General features: G+C 41.1%; 1 non-coding gene across 1 annotated transcript; it reads right to left on the bottom strand.

Annotated features, from left to right (window-relative positions):
• Positions 1 to 225: 225 nt before the first annotated feature.
• Positions 226 to 332, bottom strand: LOC141654024 (small nucleolar RNA R71). Its single transcript, XR_012547606.1, has one exon. It is a non-coding gene; the product is annotated as a small nucleolar RNA R71 (small nucleolar RNA).
• Positions 333 to 12,103: the final 11,771 nt, after the last annotated feature.

Below are 12,103 nucleotides of genomic sequence, written 5' to 3'. Positions count from 1 at the left end.
GATGCAGCCAAGCATATGGAGATATTTATTGACTATTGCTGCTCTATACCCCCACCGACCGGTGTGACCCAGGACCAGGTGAAGGAGACAATGTTTATATTCTCTCTTCGTGATGCTGCAAGGGAGTGGTACAGAGAATTGGATCGAGCTGCTAATGGGATCACCGATTGGAATTCTTTGGCTTTGGCGTTTTATAAGAAGTATTTTTCCGCCTCGAAGACTAATGCCATCAGAGCTCAGATCACGAGCTTTAAACAGGGTCCTGATGAGAACTTTCACGAGGCATGGGTCCGTTTCAAGAAGCTGGTGCGGACCATTCCGCATCATGGGTTTGAGAAATGGAGCCTATGCAATCAGTTCTACAATGGGCTCTATGACGATCAGAGAGCTATCCTGGATGCGGCAGCTAGTGGCAGATTCCAGGAGAATATGGGAGAGACTAAGGGGTGGAAGATCATTGATGACTTGGCCACCCACAAAGCTGAGTATGGAAATTCCAGCGAAAATCAAAGGAGAGCTGCTGAATCTCCTTCTGTAGCTGCACTAGAGTCTCTCACGGCCAGATTTGATAAGTACGAGTTGGGAGGAGCTTCAAAAGGAGGGATCTACCATGTGAATACTGTTTCAGACGGTCCTTTCGTCTGTAAAAGATGTGGAGCTGAGGGACATGTTTCAGACAATTGTCCTAGTCCCTTTGAGTCTTGTGCTGCCTTTCAACATTATAGGCAGACAAACACTTACTATGAGCCGAATGTCCATCCAAACTTGAGGTGGAGCAGCCAAAATGTCTTGAATCCGACTCAACCCCCAGAAGAAAGAGCAGCAGCAGAATTATGTGCCCCTCATAAGCAACAACAGTTCCAAAAGCCTCCGTCGTCCCACAAAGAAGAAGAACAATCCCAAAGTTCTGATTTCAATGAGTTGAAGAATTTGCTGCTGAAGGAGTCTCAAGCTAGAGAGGCCGGGATGAAGATGTTGGAGAGCCAAATTGCTCAATTGGCTAGCAAGAATACAACTCGAGCTCCGGGACATCTACCGACTCAAACTGATCAAAAGGAGACCTTAAATGCAATTACTTTGAGGAGTGGGTCTACCCTTGAGGGGCCTGCTATGGTCGAGGATGTCACTGAAAAAGATGAGGCGGAACCAAGCAAGAAGAAAGTCTGCGACGAATAAAACAAGAAAAAGACGATCAAGCGGTATGTCGGTCGATCGACCGACATACCCGGTCGATCGATCAAAGTGCGACAACAACGAGCTTCTGGTCTGTTGAAGTCGGTCGATCGGCCGACCAACCTGGTCGATCGATCGATCACTAACGATTGTTGATAGTGATTCTTTTCGTCCTCCAATGCCCGATAACTTGAGGGATCATTTGTTTCGGGGGTCACGACCCGAAAATATTGAGGCAAGACCCAAATGCTTTGATGGGTCGATTCGGTTCAAGCACGACCCTTTGTCGATTAATGGTTCACATTTGAGACGGTCTGAAGAAGGGTCAAGCTACAACAAGGAGAATGTTGTGGACTTTCAGCCTAAGTCCAGCGATGCCGGCATGAGAGATTTAGAGGAGAGGGCTAAGTTACTACTTTCAGCCCCTTATCCAGAGAGATTGGTGCCGACGAAGGAACAGGTATCTTTTAATAAATTTGAAAATGTTGTTCGTAGTTTAAACGTACAAGTACCTTTCCTAGAATTAGTTAATCAGGTGCCTGCTTACATGAAATTCATGAAACAACTTTTGTCTAAGAAGAAGTCACTTGAAACTGTGCATACTGTCGCACTCATTGAGGAGTCATGCTCTTATTTGACCCATACTGCACCCCTTAAGCTAGAAGACCCAGGTAGCTTTTCAGTCCCATGTAATATTGGCACCTTTCCTATTGAGAAAGCCTTATGTGACCTAGGAGCCAGTATTAGTGTAATGCCTTTGAGTCTTGCTAGGAAATTAAATTTGAATAGGTTTGCAGTCACCAACATGACCGTTCAGATGGCTGATCGTTCTGCGGTCCAGCCTATAGGGGTCTTAGAGGACATCCCTGTGCAAATAGGGAAGTTTTTCTTCCCTGTTGACTTCGTTGTGCTTGATATCCCCGAAGATGCACACATACCTATCATACTAGGTAGACCATTTCTGCACACTGCTAGTGCAGTTATTAATGTTGATTCGGGTACTTTGACCTTTAAGGTAGGCAAGCATTCCATTGTCTTTGCCCAGACGGCTAGGAAGAAAGACCCCATGTGGCCCGTCACTTGCAATACAGTTTCTGAAAAGAAATCTTATTTTATACTTCCTGATATGCCTATCTCTGTCCCTACTCCTGTTGTGACACCTCCGCCCCGCATCGGGAGCAAAGTGGAGGAAGATTCTTCTGTTTTAGATATTGCAGGAGCTGGTTTGGGGAAGGAAGAGCCACATGTTGCTCCAGCTGAGAAGGAGCCAATCGTTCAAAGAGGCGGTCTAGGATGCCTTAGCTACGGCACTGATGAGGAGCCTGATGAGGAGCCAGTCAAAGCAACGGAGTCTGATCTGGATTCCGACGAGTCCGAAGAGGCCATTGAATGGGAAGATGTCCGACATGTTGATCCGTTGAGTTCTGCGGACGCTGGAACTGAGAAGAGTGCAGCTGAGAAAATGAGCACTATTGAGGCTACCTCTTGTAGCCAGAAGCCGACCAAGTGGGCCATTCCGTGGCCATTCTTGATCAACTATTAGTTTATTAAGGCTTTTTCAAAAAATATACACTTTATTGCTTCCGTTGAACCTTTTATTGTTTTGTGTGCGCGAGACTTCGCATTTTAAGTTTGCTTAGGATTCTTAATGCTTTATACAGTTGCTTTGGGTTTTGCGCAATTTTGGGCGCGTTATTATGTGCGTTTGTAGGTTTATAGACCATACCAGCTCAAGTTCTCGAGCTAATTCAAAGAAATCAGAAAGTTACAGCGAGTTTTCGAGTCGATCGACCGCCTACCCTGGTCGATCGACTGAGGTGCGACTTCCAGGAGCTTCTGTTCCTGTTCATTCCAGTCGATCGACTGCTTATTATGGTCGATCGACCGTTGTCGCTGATGTACCTGTTCACGACCTTTCCCCTGCTGTGTTTGGTCGTTTTGCGGAATTGAGGGAGTCTTTCCTCCTCTTTATCTTCCGACATATTTATGTTTTCTTCCATTTCTAATTTTTGCACATAATTACCGCATCCACTTTGCTTTCTTGGTTTTATGCGTGGTATTTGTTGTCTTTTCAGGTACCTATGGTAGCACTCCTGGCTACTGAAACCTCCTAGCTCACGCTGGTTTGGGGAGGTTTCCTTTTGCTGCGCTTAAAGTCTTGTGAGTTTCCATGTCTTTACTTCATGTCGTTTTTACTTATTCTCTCGCAAATTCCCGTTTCTCTTATCTTTCATTACATGATTTTGCACAATGGGGACATTGTGCGATTTAGTTTGGGGAAGGGTTTTGCGTCGCATTTCATTTGCTTGCATTCACGTTTACATTTTGTCTTGCATTGTTGTTTATTTTCCTTTATATATATATAAAATTCAAAAAAAATCTGAAAATTTTCAAAAATTCCAAAAAATGCACGTTTATTTTTAGCATATAGGTCGAGTCGGAACGGTAGTATTTCAATGATGACATTGCATTTGCATCTGTTTATGCCTAAGCCTTGCTAACTGACATGTTATTAGTAGAATCATATATGCATAGTCTACGAGTTTTTGTTAAATTTCTTGCTGGACTTGAGACTTGACTTAGATTTATGGCAAACTACATCATTTTCTGAGATTTAGAGCCTATAACTGGTGTCATCTATGACCAGTTTATTTAGGAATGTGAGTAGTTACTCCTTATGAGACATGTTACATAAATATGCATAAATATGAATTTGATCTGCTTAATACCTGTATGCATTCGGTTTGTGGTTAGTTGACATATGTGGTAGAGGTTTTCCTTTATTCTTTTTACCCATAAGCTCCACACTGCCAAAAATAGCCTTTTTGCCCCATTACTACATCCTACATTTAGCCTGCCCTTGTCAAGCTAGTAGTTTACGTTCTTGGGGTTGTTACTTCGTTTTTGGTGGCATATGCTCATTTTGAGATGAAGTTGGGAAGTTGGAAAAAGGGAAGAAAAATAAATTGAAAAGAGAAGAGAAAAGAAAAAAAAATGTTTCGGAAAAGAAAGAAGAAAAAAAAAAAGAGTGTTGTACTGTTTAATGCAGTCGATCGACTGCTCAACTTAGTCGATCGACCGCTGCCCGAAAAATAAATCAATTCGTATGATTCAAGTCTTTATTATATGGCAATTTTTGCTCCCATGTTGCATTTATATCTTATGGGGAGTTGATTTATCATGGAGATTGTGAGATTTGTGCTTGCTATAGCACCGTTTCGATTGATTCTGAGCAAGAAGTTGGATATTGTCATATGGTTTTGTTAGGGTACTAGCTTGATCACCTGTACCTCCACGTTCCCATAAATGTTTTGCCTCTTCCTGCCCATTACCTCACATATCCCATATTTACCTCGGCATGTGTCATGGTCATCTGTTTGGTTGGAATGCATATGTATGGTTGTAGAGATTACTTTCATATTATATTGCAGGCATGTTCTTATAGGTCGTAGTTAGGTGAGTGTCACTAACAAAATGAATTCTTTCTATCTTTTACATATACTCACCTGTATTTATTGAGTGATTTGAGCGACCCGTGAGAGTCCATAACGATAAGTCTCTATAGTTGACGGTTCAGCAGTTTTTAATGACTTCATAACTCGTTTGCATGATTCACATTGCTAATTGATTGTTAGTTGTTGCATTAAATTGGTTTAGGCTTTACATGTTTCATTTCGCTCTGAGATTGAACTCGTTCCATTAGGTTTTTAGGATCGAGTCTAGTTCTTGCTTGGGGACAAGCAAGGGTTTGGTTTGGGGAAGTTTGATGCGTGTCCTAAATATGATGTTTTACACCCATTTTACACGCATTTCAGAGCTCAATTGTGTAGTTTATGCTACTATTTGCCCCATTTCGTCTACTTTCGTATTTTTATGCAATATTGCAGATTTATGCGGAAATGAGTAGATTTTGAGCTAAATCCGTCCCCGAGTACCTTGCACTGCATTTGACGTGAAGTATTTACTCAAGGAACGAGCTTGGTGCGTATTTCGAGGTCCGAAAGACAAATCCACGAGAATTTAGAAGTCAAGTATCAGCTAAAGCAGTCGATCGACCGCTACCTATGGTCGATCGACCATACCACGACTTCCAGGAGCCACTGTTCAGAGCTTACCAGTCGATCGACCGGCCTCAGTGGTCGATCGACCAAGCCGCTAATCTGCGTGAATTAAAAGATCGAGAATAAGCAAGCCCATAGTAGTTAGGTTTTGGAAATAAGAACTACGTTGTATTCTATATAACGTATGCTAGGTTTTGAGAACAGGCAGCCAGTTTTTATCAAGCTTTGATTTAGTTTTAGTTCTATTTTCGTAATTAGGGTTTGGAGATTATTGTTCTTCCATTAATAAAGTTCCTTTCGCTTTCGGTTCTGGATCTCTCTCTGCAATTCCTCTTCGGTATTCTTCTGTTCAGTTTCGTTGTTTATTTCATTCGTAGTATAGGAATTGCTAGTTAGTTTCCCGAAGCCGAATTTATCGCTTTATGTTATTTGTTAATTTAATTATTTCAAGCATGAATTCAGTAACTTTATTCCTTAATCTTATTGTTGTTTTCATCATAGTCATGAGTAGCTAAATAGCTTGTGCTAGGATTTAGGGGAACTGTAGGTTAGGCGGCAGTAGAATAGTGACCTAAATCGCATGCCGGTCGATCGACTGGGTTCCCTGGTCGATCGACTAGCCACGTGAGGTTTTGCTTCGTTTTAATTTATTTAAATTCTATATTTGACGAATCGAGTGCAAACGACTAGTTGAATGCTTAGTAATTGACTGACCCATTAGATCGAAAGATAGGGAAAGTTGTTAGACTACCAATTAAAATGACTAAACTAGACTAAGATCGAAAGATAGGTAAAGTTTAGATTATTAGTCACTTTTCAGGACGAGAGTCAGTACTAGTGATATTAGGGACCCGTAGCGAGATCGAAAGATGCTACTTGTTGAGAGTGGACCGAGAGGACCTCTCGTTTTCCCGCCTCATGTGTTTATTTCAGACCTACTTAGTATGCTGCTGCCGAAACTACAGTGAACCGACCATCTTAGTACCCTTTTTATATTTGATTTTTTTACATTTCTTTAGTTTATTGCTCATTAGTTATAGACCAATTAAATCAAACCCCCACATCATTGTTACCTTGGACTGAAATTAGACAACTAATAATTACATCTGCCTCTCTGTGGTTCGACCCTGTAACCACTAGCTTCTGTTAGTTTTAATAGGTTTATAAATATTATTTTTGGTACTCACAACGACGGGTATCAATAGCCACCTTCCTTGCTCATTCTCTCCTCCCTGCTTTACCTCGTGGCTTACCGTACAAACCGGAAGATAGGTTCCTGGACCGGGCATCTATGTTGTACATGACTTGGCTGACTTCTCACTACCGGACTTGGAAGATTAGTGGTTCCTTGTCCGTCGACCTTCCTTGCACCACCCTTCCTCGTCTCGTCCCCTTGCCCACTGTCGCACGGGGCATTTTACCACCACTGTTACCCATGTACAACCTACCGCTCCGACCACCTACTACCTTGCCTGCTTCTAGGAAGCGGCGTCAACCTGAGACCGGGGAGGGATCCACACCTCCTACGGGTGGCCAGACTTCCACGGCCACTCCTACCCCGATCCCTACTCCTACTCCTACTCTTACGCCCGACCAGGCACAGCCGGTTCTTCCGGCTAATTTTGTTTCTCCTCCACCCTTTGAGGCGTCTGCGGTCATGGACCAAGGGCGCCATGACGGTTTGTTGCTTGAGATTGAAGAGAGATAGGCTCGTATGGAGAGGGACATAGCTCTCACTTTGTTCCCTCTGTACGAGTATCACATGAGGCGACACCGTCCGATCCCAGAGGGTTGGACACACCCTTCCTTCTACCGGTACCCAGCTGAGGGGTACCCGGAGTCTGCTAGTGAGGAGGAGAAGGAGGACGAGGACCCAGTGGCGGCCGCAGCGAGAGCTCAGGAGGAGCAGAGGAGGAGGAGAGAGCAGGAGGAGGACCCGGACTACACTATGACGATGGAGGACGTGACAGAGGAGGCCGACGAGTAGCTACTGGTCTACTCACTTCCCTAGTTTTCTGGCTGGTTTGGGGAAGTTCGTGTTTTGTATGTATATTCTCGTTCTTTTATTTTCTTTTGTCTCCTTTTCATTTTATTGTTTTCATTCATTTATTGGTGTATATTTCCGTTCCCCTGTATTTATCTGCTGGTGTATGCTGGAGGACAACGAGGACGTTGTCCGTTTTGGTTTGGGGACGGTAATGCATCCTTTGAGTCTGCATTTGCATTTGTTTTGCATTCACGTTTCTATTTTCAGCTTGCATTGTATTTATTTATTTCATAAAATCATAAAATCCAAAAAATTAGAAAATTTTAAAAAATTAATTAAATATTCACGTTTATTTTAGCATATAGGTTGAGTCGGAACGGTTGATTTCCGTGATGATATTGCACTTTAACTTGTCATTTTACTTGAGCCTTGCACTTTTATTGACGGTTATTAGCTGAGTCTTACGCATAATTTACGAGTTTTTGTTCAAATATAGCTGACTGTTTAGACTTGACCTGATAAATTGGCAACCTACTTTATAATTTCTGAGTTTTAGAGCCTTATAACTGGTGACATTCATGACCGGTTTTTTGTAGGAATTGAGAGTAGTACTTTTTGCATAGCATGTTCATCATTTTTGCACTTTTATGACATTCGATTTCTTGTCAAATGCATACTTTCGGGTTTGTGGTCGGTGTAACATGCAGGGAGGTGCTTGCAAATGTTCCCTTTTCTTACATTTTTCACCCATTTAGCTCCACTTAAGCCAAATTTAGCCTTTTTGACCCATTAGCTACATCCAAAACTGAGCCTGTCTAGTCAAGCTAGTTTAGTATGTCTTTTGTGGTATGCTTTTCCGTCTGCAAGTTTGGCCCGTGAGTATTTTGATCAGAGTTGGTGGAGGATGAAGGAGGGGAGAATGAAAAAAGAATTGAAAAAAAAAAAGTAAAACGTGAAAAAAAAATGAAAAAAAAAAGAGTGAATCACGTAAGTTAGGAAGAAAAGAAAAAAAGATTGAAAAATTTGTTTGATTTGTGTTGTTTAACTAATTAAGACGGTATTAAAAAACGGAAGTTTGTCACCGTCTCACTCCTCCGTTTTGTTCTATAATTTTTTGAGGAGATAGTGTATATGGATGGTGAGTCGTGTGCCAAATGAAGGGCAATTGTGTTTATTTCTTAGTCAGTTGAGATTTGGACGGTCTTATATGGTCCTGTTTAGGAACTAGCTTGACGCTTTTACCTCCACATTTCCATAACTTGTTTTGCCTTTTCTTACCTGAACCTCACTTTCCTATACTATTTGTAAGCCCTCGGCTGTGACGGACATTGTTGGTTGGAATGTGTGCATCAGTACTCGAATCGTCTATCATTTTTGTTGCATGCATGCTATGTAGGTCGCAATTTAGGTGAGTGACTGTTTCTCCTTCTCTCTTTTACATATAATTCACCCTTTGCTTCATGATAGAAGAGTGACCACGTGAGAGTCCGATTTTGTTGGTCTTGCAAGGTCGATAGGTCGGCTTTATTTCTGAACAACTCATAACTCGTTTGCGTATTGACTGCTTGATGTGTCCAATATTTGAGCATATTTAGTCCCCGAATTAGCCTCGTTCCTATGCTTTTTAGTGCATAATTGGGTCATTTACAATCTTTAGTCCTTTGTTTTGCATATTATTTGAGGTTTAGTTTCCTTGGTAGGAGAGGAGTGCAAACCTTGTATTTAAATGGCAAAATGGAGATAAATTGATCGAATCTAATGACCAAGCATCAAAGTGAAGACAAGACTAGAAGGCCTTTGTAAATAATGGGCAATGATGAAGACGATCCTTGCATCTCTGACAAGATCCTTGAGGATTGTTGGAAGAAGAAAAGAAGAAAAAGGTTGCTGAACTAGAATCCGCCCGTCGCAGTATCGGGACGCTCGTCCAATACCTCCACAATCCGAGCGTCCCTCCAGCGTGCCCGCTCGTCCAACACCTCTACAATCCGAGCGTCCCACCTTCCTGTCCGCTCGACCAACCCCCACAATTCGCTCGTCCTGACCCCTTGGCCGCTCAGATTGTCATCCAGTACATCACGCCTTCTCCTTGTTCTACTCGAGATGCGCATATTTCTGAAAGACTAGCAAAAAGGAGACTTGCATCTTTCTTCGAGAGGAGCATTTCCTCAACTTTTCTTAAGGGTTTTAATCGTCATTTAAGCCCTTAGTAACCCTAATTTATGTACCTAATCCCCACTATAAATACCCCATTGTACTAATTAGATTATCATTAATCCTTAGTATAATTTATGTTTTTCTAATCTCTCTTTAATCTTGCAATCAACTTTTAATTAGGCATTAATAAAAATCTCATTTCCTTAATTTCTCTATTATTCATCATTTATTTTGGGTAATTGAAGATTATTTGGGGTTCATTTGGAGGATTGACAACCTTTCAATCATTCATCAAGTACTTCTATTATTCTTTGCTTATTATTGTGGAATCATCATTAGGTATAATTCTCTTAATCCCTTTTTAATTATTGTTAATCATCTTCATTTATTCATCATGTTTTGCTTTGTTAATATGATTGACAACCTTATTAGCATGTTAAACTTGATAATGAGTGAGTAGTTTCCTTAGCTAGGGTTAATGGGGAATTAGGGGAAACCAACATGGGAGATGATTCATACTTAATCTAATATGTTCACATAATTTATTTGCTTGCTTTTTGTGATCTCAACTTATGCACATGTTATGTTTGATGAAATGCGAGTCTATGAATCCTTGCATTTTTTACCCATCACTTACCTTTTCAATGAGACTTGTAAGACATAAACCAACTCGAGTCTCATTAGACCATGCATATAGTTGAGTAGGGAGGATTAAGTCGACTTGTAGGTGTTGTACAATCTAATCAATTCGGCTCCGGGACCCAAACCTTCCTAGGATTGTAAGATATAAACCAACTCGATCCTATCACAACAATAATTGCTTGCTTATAATTTGAGAATATGTTTGTATGATGAATTCCCATGAATCCCCTATGAACCCATGACACCCTAGTGCTTTTAATCAATTGTTTACATCTCATTTTAATCATCTTACTTGTTCATTTACATTGTTATTTAGTTTAGTGATCTTCTTATCTCAACCCAAATTGTGACACCCTTAGACACCACTACTTGCAATCGAAAATCCTACATCAATACCCGTCCCTTGGGATACGACCTTTACTTACCTCTTTACTAATAGTAGAGTAGTTTGTGAAGTTATAAATATTGTTTTGGTCTAGGTGCTCCTAACGACAAGTAACCGAAAAATATAGTCCGACCAAAAATGGCGCCGTTGCCGGGGACGGTGTTAAGTGATTAAGTTCTTGTTTGTTTGTCTATTTTAATTGTGCTTTAACCTTGAGGAACTTGTTCCTCAAGGTTCGTTCTTACCATTTTTGTGTAGTTTTCTTGGTTGTAGTTGTTTCCTTGTCTTAGCTATGATGTCCCAAGACTTGACACATGGAGTTGGTGGTGGATCTTTTGAGTATGACTATGGGTATGGGGAGTTTGAGGAGCAAGTCAACACAAACCTACCGTACTACTCATACAATGAAAATCCTAACTACTACCCCAAATTTTCCCAGCAAAATCCCCACATCCATTATCCACAATAACCACCTACCCAAAACTCACTTTACAATCAATTCCAAATGCCACAATATGAGCGCTTTCACACATACCCACAACAAGAACATGAACCCATTCAAAATGTGATTCTCAAAATGATGGGAGATCAACAAAACTTCTTCAAACAAATGCTAGAGGAAAGCCAAAAGAGGGACAATGTTCTTCAAGGCATTGTTACCCAAGGTGAGGAATTGGAGATTCAAATTGCCCAAATGAAAGAATCCCAAACAATCACTCCCCACCATTCCTTGGACATTGATCATGAATGCGAGTTTGAAGGAGTTACCTTTGATGAGAAGTGGGAAGAGCCAATCTCTTTGAGCTCTTGTGAGTATGAAAATGTGGTATTTGATGAGGAAGATACGAGGTTGAGTAAGCCAAATACTCTTAGCCTTTGTGAGTATGAGGGTGTGACTTTTGATGTGAACATTGAGATGGTGGAGGAAGAATTGTTGAGGAGTGAAGCCCCCATTTATGATTCATATGAAGATAGTAATGATGACAAGACCATAAAAGAGGCTTATAAAGAATACGTGTCTTACAAGGACCTTTGGAATAGGGGAGAAGAATGGACTTGTGATATCACCTTGCTTGAGGACCCCATCCTTGAGAAGTTTGAGGTATGCTTCCATGAGGAATATTAATATCTCTTTCCTATTGACCATGAATACCTTTTAGCACCCACCATGGAGCCAATGATTGTTGGAGATGATATGGTGGACCTTCTTCAAAAAGTCAAAACATCATACAAAGGGTACTTGGTGGAAAAGCTCAAGAAAAAACTTGCAAATTAACTTACTTGTAGAGATTTGGCACCCACAATTTCAACTCTAAAGGTACCCCGTCATCAATGCCATGAGAATTCTTCTTCTACTCTTGAAGGATTGGCAAATTCAAATGCTATCATCATCACAAAAATTGAAGAAGAAGGTGGTAAGTGGAAGTCTCCGGACGAATATGAACCATACTTCACACCTTGTGTTGACAAGAATCATGGGCTTATTGGTTTGAAGCATTGGGAAAGCTCTAGTGCCAAGGACAAGATGAAAGAAAGAATTTACAACAAGCTTCCTTGGCCAAATTTCATGTTCAAGTGGAGCAACCCATACATATGCTTATTTGGAGCTTGTTCACAAGCTTTTGATCTTCTTCTAAGAGCCTTGAGCTCTATGGACAAAGAATTTCTACAATTTGAACTAGTTTGGTGGAGTCCTAT

Source organism: Silene latifolia, chromosome 4 (genome assembly GCF_048544455.1).
Source record: "Silene latifolia isolate original U9 population chromosome 4, ASM4854445v1, whole genome shotgun sequence".
In the NCBI taxonomy this organism is placed as follows: Eukaryota; Viridiplantae; Streptophyta; class Magnoliopsida; order Caryophyllales; family Caryophyllaceae; genus Silene; species Silene latifolia.
Note: the sequence above shows the minus strand (reverse complement) of the source record. Positions and strands in the feature narration are given on the sequence as shown.